The 16,196-nt window shown below is 35.9% G+C and overlaps 1 pseudogene; it reads left to right on the top strand.

Annotated features, from left to right (window-relative positions):
• The first annotated feature begins 229 nt into the window (after window positions 1-229).
• On the top strand, window positions 230-1,103 carry LOC144234490 (small ribosomal subunit protein uS2B pseudogene; annotated as a pseudogene).
• The last annotated feature ends 15,093 nt before the right edge of the window (window positions 1,104-16,196 follow it).

The following is a 16,196-nucleotide window of genomic DNA, read 5'->3' as shown; positions in this document are numbered from 1 at the left end:
CTTTTAAATATAAATTGTTGGCCAGGGAACATCAAACACTGTAACTTCCTAATGCGGAAGGCAAAGACCAAAATGAACAAGTAGAAAGGGGGTACTCAGAGGAAACAAAGTTGATTTAAAAAGAAAGAATAAAACTTAAAAGAAAAAAAGGCCTTTCTGTGATACCTTGGCTAGGTTTCATATAATGTTGTTTTGCATTTCCATTGTAACTTAAAGGGAAACTTCCACAATGTTCAGAGCCCCTGATGTCCTGAAAATGAAGGACAAGGATGTCCTCAAATTCCTTACAGCAGGAGCCCACTTAGGTGGCACCAACTTTGACTTCAAAATGGAATAGTACATCTACAGAAAAAAAAAAAAGTGATGGTATCTGATCATAAATCTGAAGAGAACCTGGGAGAAGCTTCTCCTGGCAGCTTGTGCCATTGTTGCATCGAAAACGTGGCTGGTGTCAGTGTCATATTATCCAGGAATACTGGCCAGTGAGCTGTGCTAAAGTTTGCTTCTGCTACTGGAGCCACTTCTATTTCTGGCCACTTCACTCCTGGAAACTTCACTAACCAAATCCAGGCAGCCTGCTGGGAGCCAAAACTTCTGGTGGTTACTGATCCCAGGGCTGACCACCAGGCCCTAAGAGAGGAATCTTCTGCTAACCGGCCTGCCATTGTTCTGTGTAACACAGACTCTCCCCTGCACTATGTGTACATTGTGATCCCTTCCAACAAGGGCTCTCACTCAGTGAGTTGGATGTGGATGCTGGCCCAGGAAGTTCTACATATGTGTGGCACCATTTCGCATGAACAACCATGGGACGTCATGCTTGATCTCTACTTCTTCAGAGATCCTGAGAGAGTGAAAAGGAAGAGCAGAGTGCTACCAAAAAATGCTGTGACCCAGGAAGAATTTCAGGGTGAATGGACTGCTCCAGAGTTGATTGCTACTCAATCTGAAGTTGCTCACTAGAGGTGGGCAGGTGCGTTCTGTTCTTGTTCAGCAGTTCTCTACTGAACACTGGAGCGCTCAGCCTGCCACTGAAGACTGTTCTGCAGCTCCCGCTGCTCACGCTGCTGAGTGGATAAGGAACAACCACTGAGTGGTCTTAAGCTGCCCTTCATCAGAGGCAAACAAGGTGGAAATAAAGTTAACAAAAAACAGGTTCTAAATTAGAGGGGCACCTGGGTGGCTCAGTCGGTTAAGCTTCCGACTTCGGCCTCAGGTCAAGATCTCATGGTTGGTGAGTTCGAGCCCCGCGTCAGGCTCTGTGCTGACAGCTAGCTCAGAGCCTGGAGCCTGTTTCAGATTCTGTATCTCCCTCTCTCTCAGACCCTCCCCTGCTCACGCTGTCTCTCTCTCTCTCTCTCAGAAATAAATTAAAAAATAAATAAAAACATTAAAAAATAAATTAGAAGAAGAAAAAGAAGAAGGGGAGAGGAAGAAGAAGCAGAAAAAGGAGGAGAGGAAGAGGAAGAGAATTGCTTCAAAGATTGGATAGATAGACCCACGGAAGTTAAAGGAAGAGTTTGATGGAGTAATTTCTAATAAATGGTGAATAATAGGCAAATTACAAATTCTCACAAATTACTTACTGACCATTTGTTGGAAATGTTTAAGGAACAACCAGATGATCACCAGTTAAACACTTTGAGAGAGGATATCTACATTGGATAGAGATTATACCAATGACAATGTAAAATATGATCTAGGTCTAATATTCTACGTTCTTAGATATGTTGGTTTTAATATCCAGTCTCCAAATATGGATTATTCAATAAATAAATGTTGGCCATATCCTATATGTCAGGAAACAGAATAGACATTTTGTCTACCTACCTACTGCAATGTTAAATCAAGCAGAAGGGCTAATAATTAAGCAGATAATTGCAGAAATGATTATTTTAATTGTAATGAGATTTATGAAGAAGTAAAGAATATTATGGAAATATATAGCACACATTCTAATCTAATTAGGAGGGCAGGATAGATTTCATTACAGAAGTGATGTTTAAGCAGAGACCCAAAGGTTAAGAGAGACACTAGGAAATGACTCTAGATTTAAGTTTGAGGTTCAGAAAAGTGTCTTGGATTAGGAAGCTATATATACTGAAACAAAAGATTCTAGTTTAGCCCTCAACCAATCTTACAAATGTGCCTTGGCATCTCCCTTGTTTATTGGTGTGTGATTGATATTGTCCTAAGGTTACTTTTCTGCTTTAGGGGAAGTCCTCTGCTCAGAGTCTAGTTGTTTTGCTTTGGGTTCATACTTGGGAACTTTTAATTTGACAGATTTGTTGTTGTTGTTGTTGACTCTGACTGACACGAGGATCTACTACTTTATATTTATAGGAACTCAGATGAGTCAGATTCTGGATTATATGCCACAGAGGCAAGTGGGATTGCATTCATTCACTTCACTTTAGAGCTCAAAATACTGTGGTTTAAATGCCACCTGCAAAACAAAGAAGTGAGTGAGGAATGGCTCTTGGAATAAATGAACTCATCCTTCTCTGGAGTGTATTTCAGAAAACTACAGAGTGAAATCTTTCATCTAAATTAAAGATGGACCCTCACAAAACTTCAAAGAGTTTGATAGTATGAAAGGAGTAGCCAGGGCCTATGAAGTGCTGGTGAATAATTACAATCTGAGATTTATTGGTGACCACTCTTGTGTCCTTAAAAGGTTGGCTGACCAGATAAAACTAGGCATTGGTTAGAGGGAGGACTCTTGAGCCTCTCAATCTTTTGAAGTTTCTAAGGAGTCTTCCAAGGGGAAAATCAGCATTCACATGCTATATAGGAAGATCGTTTACATAGACCTAATGGATTCAGCTGGCTCAGGCTTCTTCATTTGACAATGTCCGATTTAGTGGCTAAGAAATGTCATTATGCTTTAGATCTTAGGGTTATCCATCATGTCTGCTAAGAGTTGAATGGAACATTCTTATGTTTGTGAGATATATTATTGAATCTACAGTGTTGGTTAGCTTCAGATCAGTTCAGCAAAAATTGTTTTACAATGGCATTTGACACAGACCTTATCATGGATTGTGTAATCAGAGTGTCACCTATAACATGAATATGTGGACATTCTTGAGTGAGTTTTCATAGCTTTGAGTAGTTCTTTTAGTGTTACTCAAGCTAAGACACTCAGATGTCTTTTGTTTAATACCTAGGATAGTGAGGTTTCTAAATGCTATGAGCGTAATCACAAGGTCCTTTTAATAATAGAGCTTACAAATGTGGTCTTCAAGTTATATAAATAAGTATCAAATTGCCACACTAAAATTAAAAGCTGAGTGTTTTGTCAGTGACAGCTTTTATATTCACTCAAAATCTTGACTATAATTTTTGAAAGAATTGCTTGTTTGCAAAATACTATCCTAGAAAAGATAATTTATCAATGAAACAAACTGGTCACTTCAGTTTATCTTGAATAATATCAATAGACAAGATAAAACAGGAAATATAGAGAAGAAAAATTTGAATATTCATTTATCTCAGTCAGTTATTCCAAGTCAGTTATTGGTTTTTGAGCAATGCAAGCATAATCTATAAAGACCACAAGACAAATGGAATAACAGATCTCAAGATCACAGAATAAAACAGCTTTAAATTAAGAGAAAGAAAATTTAGTGAAAACAATAATAAACTCTCAAAAAATTTATTATAGAAAATATGTAACTTCTGTGCTTAAGGTACAGTTTATAGACCCTCTAAAAATTATTCCCATTTCCATTCACTTACCATACATTATAGACATGTATTTTTTCAATATATACTATATTCTCAATATATTATTGAAAAATAATAATAGCTCACATTTATTGAGAGTTTACTATGCTCTTGGCACAGCTAAACTGTTTACATATATCATCTCATTTACATTCACAACACCTTTATGAGGTAGGCACTATTGTGATTTCCATTACATATGAAGAAACTGCTTCTTAGAGAGGAAGGGAATAATCCAAGGTGTATACAGCTAGCAAGTGTTAAAGACAGAATTTGGATTAAAGTTTTCTGAGTTCAGAGCCTGCCTTTTAATCTCAAACTGTACTGCCAGTTACAGAGCAACACAACTGATTGAAAAACAATGAATTCAATCAAGCAACTTGTTTTCTTTGCACACCCTGTAACAGCTAGTTTGCTTTTAAAGTGATTTCTCATTTTTTTAAAAAAATGAATGGTCTCTGAACTGAGTATTTTGAAATTTTGCAAATCATACCCACATTCACATGAAGTAAGATCACAGGTGGTTGTTCCCGTGTGAGTCAGGGGATGTTGAGAATCCTGGAGGTAATGTCTGGACTTTAGCATGACATTGGTAGATTAATTACGATTGGGGGCTATGATTCCTTTTCTTAATTGCTTTATCTTCTGGTTTACATTAGACCTGAAGACCAGTTGGATGGTGACTTATAACTGGTAAATGAAGAATTTAGGGGGAGAAACCAGGAGCATACTTTTTCAGAACAATTGGGTAATTAAGTTAGAGTTTTTAGCATGGAGACTTTCCTTTTTCAACAGTCTCTCCCTGAAATGTACCATTCCTTGGGCTCCTTGTAGCTTTCAGAGACATAGTATAATTTATTTTCAAAGACCTGCTTGCTATATTAGATGAGGTCAAGAGCCTTGAGAGTGAAGAGGACAGTTGTGCAGAAAGAGAAGAGAATCTGGCAGGCAAAGTTAGCCCCAGCAACGCAAAGGAGAAATTAGAGCAATAATGTGATGTTTGAACAAGTTACATAAATTATTTAAGTTCCTCATTTTCTGGATTGGTTTTTCTTTTCCACTGTATGATTTTAACTTTTTAAATATATTTTTACCCAAGTGATTTTGATTGGGAGTTTATCTACACAGGTCTGATGTCGAGTGCTTGCATTCTTCTGCAGTTTTCAAGTTTGGTTATCCATTGACACAATCTTGAGACCTAAATGAATGGTTGAAGGAATAAGGCAAATTTGTTGGTTTTCCCCTCAGATACTCTTTTCATTGTGGTTATATGTAGTATGATGTCCTTGGGCAAGGAAACAATTTGCCTTGGTATTTCATGGGAGTAAACTAATTTTTGGTAAGGCATTATTCATTTCTCAATTCTATAAGAAATTTAAACCTCACTCTTGAATTAAGTGGTGGATGACAAAAATATTTTGACATATATGAATGAAGTTTTTGATTCAAAGACTAGGTTCATTCAAGGGTCATTATTAATTTTTCATTAGAGTCTCCAGCTTAATGGTTATGTGTCAACATAACATAGGATCCAAAGGCAAAAATAAAAATCCACATGCCCAATTTCACACACCAGCAGCACAGTGTCTGCTGTGTGCAAAGATGGAGAAAGTTTCTTAATCACATTTCTTACAAATCTTTGATGTCTGCTTATTTATTTTCTGAGAGCAGCAGCCTCTTCATGTTTGATGTCCCAATAGCAAGAGCCTGTTTCTGTTGAGTTTGATTATAGAACGAGAGGTATGTTTACAGGGAAGCCCAGCTGGATGTATCCAGCTTTGCTGCCTTGGTTTCTTTTATCCTAGAAGAGAAAAGAAGATGAAGAGCAGTTATAGAATTAGTAATTGTACTATTGGCAGAGCCTCAAATGATATTTATTCTATTATACTCAACTTGCAGCCAGAGGATTCATTCTTGCAGCAGATGGAAGGTGGATAGCATGCAAATGCTTGGATTAAACAGGCTGTAATGCTTCGGAACCCTGACCAGTGGTCTCTGTTAGAGAACAGTGCTGGTTGTAGCCATATTTGGCAGCTGTTGCATTGATGCTTATTTAGAACAATTAGTAAGAAAAACTAAAGTAATTTGTTTGGTTGTAGCTTCCTACCAAATACTTGAGTAGGAATCAGGGGACTCTTAGGATGGAAGGAAAAAGTGCAAAAGTTTAGAATTTGGCCATGTTTCCACAACTGTTAATTTTAAACAATTTTGGTACTGCGTTCAGTCTCTTAAATGTTAAGGATCTCATATTTCTTCACTTTTTGTGGGAAGAGAATTAGATTAATTGTTAGGGGATGTCATTGGTGTACCTTTGGTTAAGGGTTATTTTTGAAATTTTTCTTGGAAAGGAATGGAACTGGCAGGGACAAGGTCAGTTTTATATTATGTCTGATGACAATTTCCAGGAAATTTGGTTAGTCAAACCACATGGATTCTTGTATTTTGCCAAAAGGGATGTCCCCCATGGAAATTGTTACTTTGGTTTTTATAATATTGGTATCTGTAAGTTCTTCAGGGTACAAGGAATAAAATCTTGAGAAGGAGGCTGAAAAGATATGCATCCTGAGATCCAGCAAATGGAAAACATTCTTTTCCACAACTGGAAAGTCTAATGGTCCCCATTATACCAACTAGATGGTGGGAAAAATCATTCTAGTAGTGAGAAACGTTTTACGTATTCAACTTTCTTATTGGATGCTGATGACACTGGACTTGATTTTAATTCATATACTGTGATTTAAAATTATATTCTTAGGAAATCAGCAATTTATTGGAAACATCTAACACCTGAGGCATTCAAATTAGAATAAGGATGGTATTCACTCATGCAACAAATATTTATTGAGCACCTTATAAGGGCCAGACAAAGTATTTGTGATACAAATTGAGCAAGATAAACATACTCCCATTTTCATGGAACACTCATCTTAATGCAAAATAATGGGAAAGTTTTACTTTAATACTATTTATATTACAAATGGATAACTCTCAGCAGACCATAAAATCAAGATATTTTCCTGTTGTTTAGTATGTGCTCATTTAGATCCATGAAAATTCTGTTTCTGATTTACTTGTGCTAAATTAGTTTTTTAGAGAGACTTTGTTTAATGTTTGGTCCTGAACTAACGTTACTTATAAAAGAGTTAATTTATAACAGTGATCTTATTTGTTATAACACCTAGGCTAATTAATTGCAAGTATTAATTAAATTTCTTTCCTGGCCTTGTAGAATTTGGCATATACTAGATATTCATGATTATACAAAGGTATATCTGTCTGCCCTTTTTAAATTTACTTTGTTCCTTTTAAGGACATACAATCTGCGATTTTTGAGCCCATTAATTGTGGAAAATCTTACTAATATATCTGGAATGTATTAGTCATACATAATGTTTAGCAAACATACGGATTATGCCTATGTGTTCAAAGTAAGGTAACAACTCCGACAGTTATATTGTTTCTGCAATTAGTGCAGACCAGAAATTCTCCATGGAGTGATGAGTCATTGATTAGTCGTTAGTTCTGCTACAACTAATTGTTTTACAAAAATAAAATATCAAAATGAATGGTTTAATTTTTAAGATAAATTAGAAAAGATTGAAGATTAGCCTTATAGCAATGCCATTAATTATTATGCATTATACATTATGACATACTTTCTTGAGAGGAAGAAAAGTAGAATTGCTTATAAACCTAGATGTGCCCATGGGAGGGCTTTGAATATGTGACTTGGATTTGTCTTGTGTTTCCTGTAGAAGCATGTGTAATAGACTTTGGCTCAGGCGGAACTAAAATACTAGTACAAGACAGACTGCCTTATAGCCTCTACCTCCAACAGTATATGCTCTCGTTCACATTGTTCTGAAAAATTTATTTGAATAATTTTCAGAGAATATTCACTATTCAGACTCAGCAGGTAAAATAGCTGATATAAAACTTCCTATTGCAAACAGAAAATATTTTTTCTTTTCCTTTTTTTTTAAATTGAAGTATAATGATCATGCAATGTTGTATTCGTTTTAGGTATACAATATAATAATTCAACAATTCTATACACTATTTGGTGCTCATCATAAGTGTACTTTTAATTCCCTTCAACTATTTCACCTATCCTCCTACCTACCTCCCCTCTGGTAACCATCAATTTATTCTCTGTAGTAAAGAGTCTGGATTTTTTATTGTTGTTGTTCTTTTTTTTCTGTATTTGTTCTTTTGTTTTGTTTCCTAAATTGCACATATGAGTGAAATCCTATACTATTTGACTTTCTCTGACTGACTTATTTCACTTAGCACTATACTTTCTAGATCCATCCATGTTGTCACAAATAGCAAATTCTCACTCTTTTTTATTACTAATATTCCATTGTGTGTATATATGTATGTGTATATGTATCTCACGTCTTTATCCATTCATCTATGGAGGGGCATTTGGGTTTTCTCCATACCTTGGCTATTACAAATAATGCTGCAATAAATGTAGAGGTGCGTATATCTTTTAAAATTAGTACTTTTGTTTATTTTGGGTAAATAGCCAGTAGTGGAATTACTGGATCATATGGTAATTCTATTTTTAACGTTTTTTATTTTTTTATTATTATTTTTTAATGTTTTATTTATTTCTGAGAGGGAGACAGCATGAACAGGGGAGGGTCAGAGAGAGAGGGAGATATAGAATCTGAAGCAGGCTCCAGACTCTGAGCCAGCCGTAAGCACAGAGCCCGATGTGGGGCTGATCATGACCTGAGCCAAAGTTGGACACTTAACTGACTGAGCCACCCAGGCGCCCCTATTTTTAACTTTTTTGAGGAATCTCTGTACTGTTTTCTACAGTGGCTATACCAATTTACATTCCCACCAACAGTGCAGGGTTTCCTTTTCCAACACTTGTTATTTCTTGTCTTTATGATTCTAGTCATTCTTACAGGTATAAGGTGATATCGTATTTTGGTTTCAATTTGTACTTCCCCAATATTCGTGATATTGAACATCTTCTCATGTGTCTGTTGGCCATCTGTATGTCTTTGGGAAAATGTCTATTCAGGTNGTTCAGTTATATATATATATATGTATATACATATATACATATATATATTGTATTTTGCACCCTTTATCAGATATATCATTTGCAAATACTTTCTCTCTTTCAGCAGGTTGCCTTTTTGTTTTGTTGATGGATTTGTTTGTTTGTGATTATGAAAATGGCTGAGAGAAAAATCCCATTGCAAACAGAGGATATTTTAATTAATACATTTCAAAACTTCTGTCTATTTAATCATATATTTACCTCTTGACTTAGGTAGATTTCAATTTTTTTTTTTTTTTGCCTGGTTTTCCTTTGTCTTTATTGTAAGCTGCCTGTCTCAAATCCTTTTTGGGAAAATGTTACTTGTTGTTTGTAACAGAATTTTGTCAGCAAGACAGAAACCACTCTAAGTGTTTCAAATAGAAGGCATTTACTACAGATAATTAATAACATAGGTAACAGAAGAGTTAAAAACACATCAGAGAGAGGAGGAAACCCCAAAATTAGCAGCAACAGGAAACAGCTACCATTCCTGGGTTTAAAAGAATAAGATGAATGGAGGGTAGGTAGCTTACCAGACCTTAGATGCCAAGGCCATCTAGTGTACCCATCTGGTAGAAGCTGCAGGAATTCATTCCACTAAAATTACTACTTTGGAAATAAAGAGCAGAAAATATCCTCTTTCTCCTATTTCTCCCACCATGCTGTCACCCCCAGTCTTCTGACACTATCTTCTTATGTCAAGACCAGAAACCAGCAGACACAGGCCTGGGAAACACAGTCTGCAGGGTCAATATCCCCATGACATAGGACAGAAGAAGGGTGAGGACTGGATTTGTAAGCAAACAAGCCAAAGAAGTTTTGAGTCAATCAATCAATCCCAATAATCTTTTATTTATATTTGTATTTTCCTTCAGAGAAAATAAAGTGATTAGTGTTAATTTAAATATTAGCATGATAGGAGCTCAGTAGGTTGAATGTCAGACTTTGGCTCAGGTCATGATCTCCCAGTTCATGAGTTCAAGCCCCACATTGGGCCTCCTGCTGTCAGTGCAGAGCTGACTTTAGATCCTCTGTCTCCCTTTCTCTGTATCTCCCTTCCCCATTCTCTCTATATATATCAAAAATAAATAAATGTTTAGAAAGTTAGTATTCTATACTTTGATTAGCTTTCAAAACTCTTGAAGTATCAAAAAAATCTTCAAAGTATCCAGTTATCAAGAGGTAAACTGCAAGCTGTATTCATCCATTTTTACCATAGCATTTTGTTAGCTGAATGTAAAACCCAGAGAAGAGGTTACTGGGAGAACCTCTGTTAACTTCTTTTTCCCCTGAAAATGTGTAGAGAAAAGTTAGAGATATAAGGTTAAGTTATTCTAAAAACAATTCTTCTTGGAATCTGGTGATTCTTTACAGATGACCATTCTCACACTATGAATATAGAAGAGGTATCTATTAAGTTTATAATTCTGTCATTATTAGATACTGATTTCCAGATAGAAAGTAATCAGTTGGACTTGAAGGACTTAGAAGGTGCTCTGGAAAATAGAGAAGAATATACAAAACCTGTCTGGATTTGCAACCTGTTTAATATGATGTAAGAGAACAATAAGGAGATGTTCATGTCTAGAGATTTCCAGAATGCAAAGCAGGTTAGAATGATCCTCAGAGCTTATTTATAAGGAGAAAAAATAATTCTTATTACTGTAACAAGAAAAGACATATCTTACAAAGCCTTGTGATTTACAGAGTTTTGGCAAAATTTAAATGATTAAAATTGAACTTTGGGTGAATACCACCATCAAATTCAGTGTGATGCTTTGGAGATCCATACAGCTCTAACTATTCTCTCCTTAGATAATTACCTTGCTTAGGAATTTGGTTATATTCAGACAAAATCCCCAGATCTTTCTCATTTACTGAGAAAAGACTTTGTTCTCATGTCTTCAAAAATGGAATAAAGCATGAATATATCTTCCAGGAAAAATGATCTTATTTTATTAGAATCAAGTTATTTTACTAGAATTATATTTAAAACAAAATTCTAACCACAGTTGATATATAAAATGGTTTTATTCTCTCTCCTTACCTTTTTACCATCTTCCTTTCTTGCAACCTATATGTACTCTAGAAAACTTGATTTACTTAATCATCACCATTATTATATTTATATATACTAATATATGATTTTATTATTATTGTCTAGTTTCCAGGTAGTGGACAGTAACTTTGGTATTTCTCTATAGGTTTATTTGCAAAGAAAAATTATTCTCTAGACATTTAGCATTTTTCTGTCAAATATTGATCCCATAGCCATTCACTAGAGAGTATAGGAATCTTTCTACTCTGGTCAGCTTCAAGTGAGAATGACATCAGTGCCTATCTCATAGTGATGTTATGGTAGTTAGCCTTTGTAAAGAACTCAGACTAGTGCCTGACACATGGATAAATGCTGAAGCAGTTCTTGGTGAATAAATAAATCCATAAATAAATAAATCTCTGTTCTAACCATGCATATTAATTCCCACCTTCATTCTAGAGCTATGATATTCTCTCTGTTTGAATTTCCACTCCTCTTTCAATTTATATAAGTCTTGTGGTTCCTTAAGAACTTATTCATATTCTACCTATGAAGACTTTTGTTTTTTTTCTGTTTTTTTGTTTTTAAGTTTATTGATTTTTGAGAGACAGAGACACAGAGAGAGAGCATGGGTGGGGAGGAGCAGAGAGAGAGGGAGACCCAAATTCTGAAGCAGACTCCAGGCTCTGAGCTGTCAGCACAGAGCCTAATGCGGGGCTTGAACTCACAAACCATGAGATCATGCCCTGAGCCGAAGTCAGATGCTTAACCAACTGAGCCACCCAGGCGCCCCTACATATGAAGACTTTTGTAACAACTGCTGCATCTATTGACTTCATCTTTCTCTTACACTCTATTGCACTTACACACAAATACAGTATGTGTTTTTATTTAGCCCTTACCTTTGGTTCTTATCCAGGAGAGAGCATTGGAGTTCCTGGACAGCTTTTCTAAAATATATATATCCCCAGGCCAAACCTCCAGAATCTTTAGATTCAGTAAGTCCTGGCTGGCACCAAAAAAATAGACATTCTGATTAAAGCTCTAGTAAAACTGATAGAAGCCCCTGGTTAAGATACAGTGATAAAAACATTCTCTTGGAGTATGTGCATTTCCTTTCTCAATGAAATTATAAATATCTTGAGGACATGTACCATGTTTTGTTTTTCTTGTGTATCTCCCCACAGTGTTGGAACATGACCACTACTGAGTAACACTCTTCTTTCTTGTTTGACAGCAAGACGTCTGAATGTGGGACCTGGGATATGAATTATCAAGGAATGTGGAGGAACAAAGAGATCCACAGATGGATCATTCAACTCCTGCCACCTTATGCTGTGTCAGGAAGAGCCACAAAACTTCAGTGACATACAGTAAGTGTTCATTTATATTTCTGGAATCAACAGGAAAAGTCTCTGCTGAGCTTACCGGGGCTTACTCACATGTTTGGGTGTTTGGGAGGTCAGCTCGCTGCTGACTGGGCCCACTTTATTGTCTGCAGTTCAATAGCTGACCTATGCATCTGTGAATTGGCTCTTTCCACATAACTTTGATGCTTCTTCTGGGACCATTAGCCTAGTCAAGGCAAATTTATCATGGAAAAGAGGACAAGAGAGCAAGACCAGATATGTAAGCCCATTCAAAGCCTCTATTCGCAATGCATTGGACAAAGCAAGTCACATGCTAAAAGCCCATTCGTGGAAGGAGGGTACAGCAGTTACATGGCAAAAGTTATAGACAGAGTCAATTAGGAAGAACTGATGACATTTTTCCCAAACCACCACAATGGGGCTCTTGGTAATGTCTCTTCTGAGCAGAGCCTACTCTAATGCCTTACTGAAGGCCAATTTTTGTTATATGTAATCAGAGTCAGGATCTTTTTTAAAGCAATCTTACCACCCCTGAGTAAGCAAGCAAGTAAAATCTTATTCAAAAAGAAATTGCAAATAAAGGATCATACTAACGCCACATCATTTGCCCTTAAATAGAGAAATATCACCTTGTATTTCACAGACCTGACACCACTTGGATAATATGTCACACTTCATTAAATGAGAGCATCAAATGCAGAAAACAAAATATTTGGTGTTCAATAGGATTATTTACTACTTGAACAAGGTTTGAGAGATTGTCAACATGATGCGTTTGAATTCAGGAAATTAAACCCAAGAATGGTGACTAGAAAAATCTTAAAAAACACCACAGATTTATTTTAAAATGATTCAGCATCTTTTTGTCACTTGTGATTTGCCCACTGGTTTCATCTTTATTACATATGGTGCTGTTTAACGAACTGTTGCAAAACAACCAGTCTGTCATGGAAGTTCAGTTTAGTATTGCCAGAAAGTCATCTTGGGTCTGAAAGAGAGTTTGTGCTGAGTTCCTCAGCTTTCAGTAAGGCCACACCATCTCTTTGTGTGAGGGACCTCATCTCCCAAAGAGCCAGAACATTGTAACATTGCAAAGCAATTACATATAATCCATCACCAAAATAATAGCTAAATTACTATGACCATTTTCTAAATTAATGTGCTAATTTTCCATTTTTGATTCTTGCTCCCAAGGTACGTATTTTAATAACTCTTAAAAGCAGGATTGAACAGCAATCCAAATATTAAATAAACCGTAGTAAGGGAAATTGTTTTCCATTCCTGCTTTGTTCTTTCTCTGTCATGGGATTTTAGGTAAATCACTTAACTGATCAATATTCTTATCTATAAAGCAGACGATTTGGATAAATGAATAGCAAGCATCCTTGCATATGTAGCCAAATAATAGATAAAGAATCTGAAGTAAACTCTGAATCAGTCAGATAAATATCTTTGTTCATATAAGAGAAGACTGTATATAGCAGCATCCTGTTTATATTAAAGGTTCTAGGCTAAGTTTTGCTTGGTTTTCCTTTCTAGTAAGGAAAGACGTTATCTTGTATTATAAAGAAAATAAAAGAACACAGAGACAAATACCAAGATGTGGGCTTATATGCAATATACCTAGTAGAGTTCAATTTTATCAGCTAGTACTGATGGAGGTTTTAAATCACAGCTACAGAAATAAATGAGGCAAATTGGGATTTTGATATAACCAAAAGGCTTCTTCTGAAACTTTCTGATTGCTAGAGAAGAAGAAAACTGAGAGAGGCCTAATAAGCTCTTTCTCTGACAAGCGGAGACATTTTAGAATTTTACATGAGTGTGATTGTGATGGAGCCAGAGAACAGATCCATTTTCCTGGCAAGTCAAGAGTGGCAGCATTCCACAGCACTGAGGACCTTCTCCCTCTTGCACACATACAAATACAGTCCCCCAGCCTAACTCTGAGCAACACAGCATCAATGGGAGCAGGCTAGTTGCAAAGTGAGGCCTTCAAGAAAGTGGAGGTTAAAGGCTCAGTTTTACTTTCTTAAATAGTTCTAACATTGTAGCCTCTCTCTTAGTCACAGAAGGGGAGTAATTGCTTTGGAATTTGGAAAAAATAAAGCTTTAGTTCCTCGACATACTTTTTGGTAGACCTTTGTAGCTAGTGCTTCTTGCAGCAAAGAAAACTTACCAAGCACTTGGTCAAGCTAAGCTGACCATATAATTGAGTGAAGTTGTCAGGATGGTTCTACAAGAGCATGAGGAACATCACCAGGCCCTGCACTTGGGACCAGCCCATATTAACCTTGGGGGAAGTGAAGGTTATAATGGGAATGAAGCCAGTGGCAGATAGTTATTTCAAAATGTTTATTTTCAACAGACTTAGAGTCTTGGTGTCTTATATATGAATAAACAGGCAATACTTGGAAAAGCACAGTGCTATGAATGTTTAATAGCCAAATGATATCTTGATGTCAAAACTTCTTATATGTACATGCATTTTTAACTTGTTTTGACTGCCACAGTGAGGACAAGCTAAAATTGAAGCACAGTTGTTTTCAGGACTTAGAAATTTAAAAATTCAAACTGCATGGTGTTGTCTTAGGATGGGACAAAGTTGTTCCTGTAATAGTAAAAAGGAGAAAACGTGTAAAAAGGGATAATTGGTGCCTAGATTTATAATTTGGTGTTTATGTATTACAAATGTCATCAAGATATTCAACAAGAGAAGGGAATAACATATTTTTAGGAGATATCCTGCATATGGACATTACTGTTCTATTTAATTCGCATAAAGCAAAATTTGGGTCCTGTTTTCATAAAAAGAAAATTGTGACCAAATACAGCAAGAACATTTGATTGTGTGACTATGCTTTGGACTACCATTTCCCTATCAGAAAACTAGCCTGAGACCCATCTATTGCTGGGAATATATTTAATTACATGACAGGTTTTAATTAGATAGGACCATTCAGCCTGCTTACTCTTCATCTTTATCTCTCTATGAGCCATTTCTCCATTAGAAGGCTGCAATAGCCATAATTATTCCAGTTATCCTAAAGAGAATGTTTTAAAGTACAGTAGTTAGCTGTCAAAAAGAGAAGGCTAATTTCCAGTTATGAGAGCATTTTCCCAATAGAAATCGATCTTCCTTTCATTCTGGGGAGACATATTTGTGTCTGTTTCTGGCTTTATTGGGCTCAGTTTTCTCCTTCGTCAAGAGCTAAGTTCTCTTGTAATTGTTTAGAATTAAATTCCTCAATTCCAGAAAACTTTCTAGCTGTTTTTAGCTCTAGCCAAACTGTGTATATTACTTAAAAAGGTAGCTAAAATATGACACATGTAATAAAAATGCTCAGCCAAATACATAATGGAACCAAATAGTTTGAAAGTATTTCCCATAATGTGTGGAATTTTAGTAGATGTAAAGTTAAAAAAAAAAATCAGTGTTCAAATATTTGGGCACTTATGGGCTAAATGACTAGATTTCTTTAGGAATTATCAGATTGTTTACTCTGCTGATAGACCTGAGCTCATTGGCATCAACCTTCCAGATCTTTCTACTTCCATTGTACTTTCATGGGAGGAAGAAACATGATAGAGAGGATCTTTTCGTTTGGATAATTAGTAATATCATACTTTTGTTTTCTCTGAAGCCAGCATTTGAAAATATACTTCTTCTATTTCCATTATTAAGAAGTTTAAAAATGTTTCTGTGGTTCCCATTGTAACAGAGAAAGGAGACCTGATTTTGTATGAATGCCAGCATATGTTGAGATTTAAGTACTTGTGAAAATGAGCCAGGTACATGGGGATGCACAATGCAATGTCTAAGTTTTGGCCTCTCAGCCTTTACTTTTCAGATAGAAATGTCATAGCCCAATAGGCAAAGAACTGTTGATAAACTTTTAACATTAAAAAATTATACTTGAAAATATAATTGTTTGACATTGTGCTGAGATTAGAACATATATTATTGAACTATCTGATTATTTGGTAGGTGTAT

Source organism: Crocuta crocuta, unplaced genomic scaffold (genome assembly GCF_008692635.1).
Source record: "Crocuta crocuta isolate KB4526 unplaced genomic scaffold, BGI_CrCroc_1.0 scaffold154, whole genome shotgun sequence".
Lineage (NCBI taxonomy): Eukaryota > Metazoa > Chordata > Mammalia > Carnivora > Hyaenidae > Crocuta > Crocuta crocuta.
The sequence above is the reverse complement of the archived record's forward strand: the minus strand, read 5'-3'. Positions and strand labels throughout refer to the sequence as shown.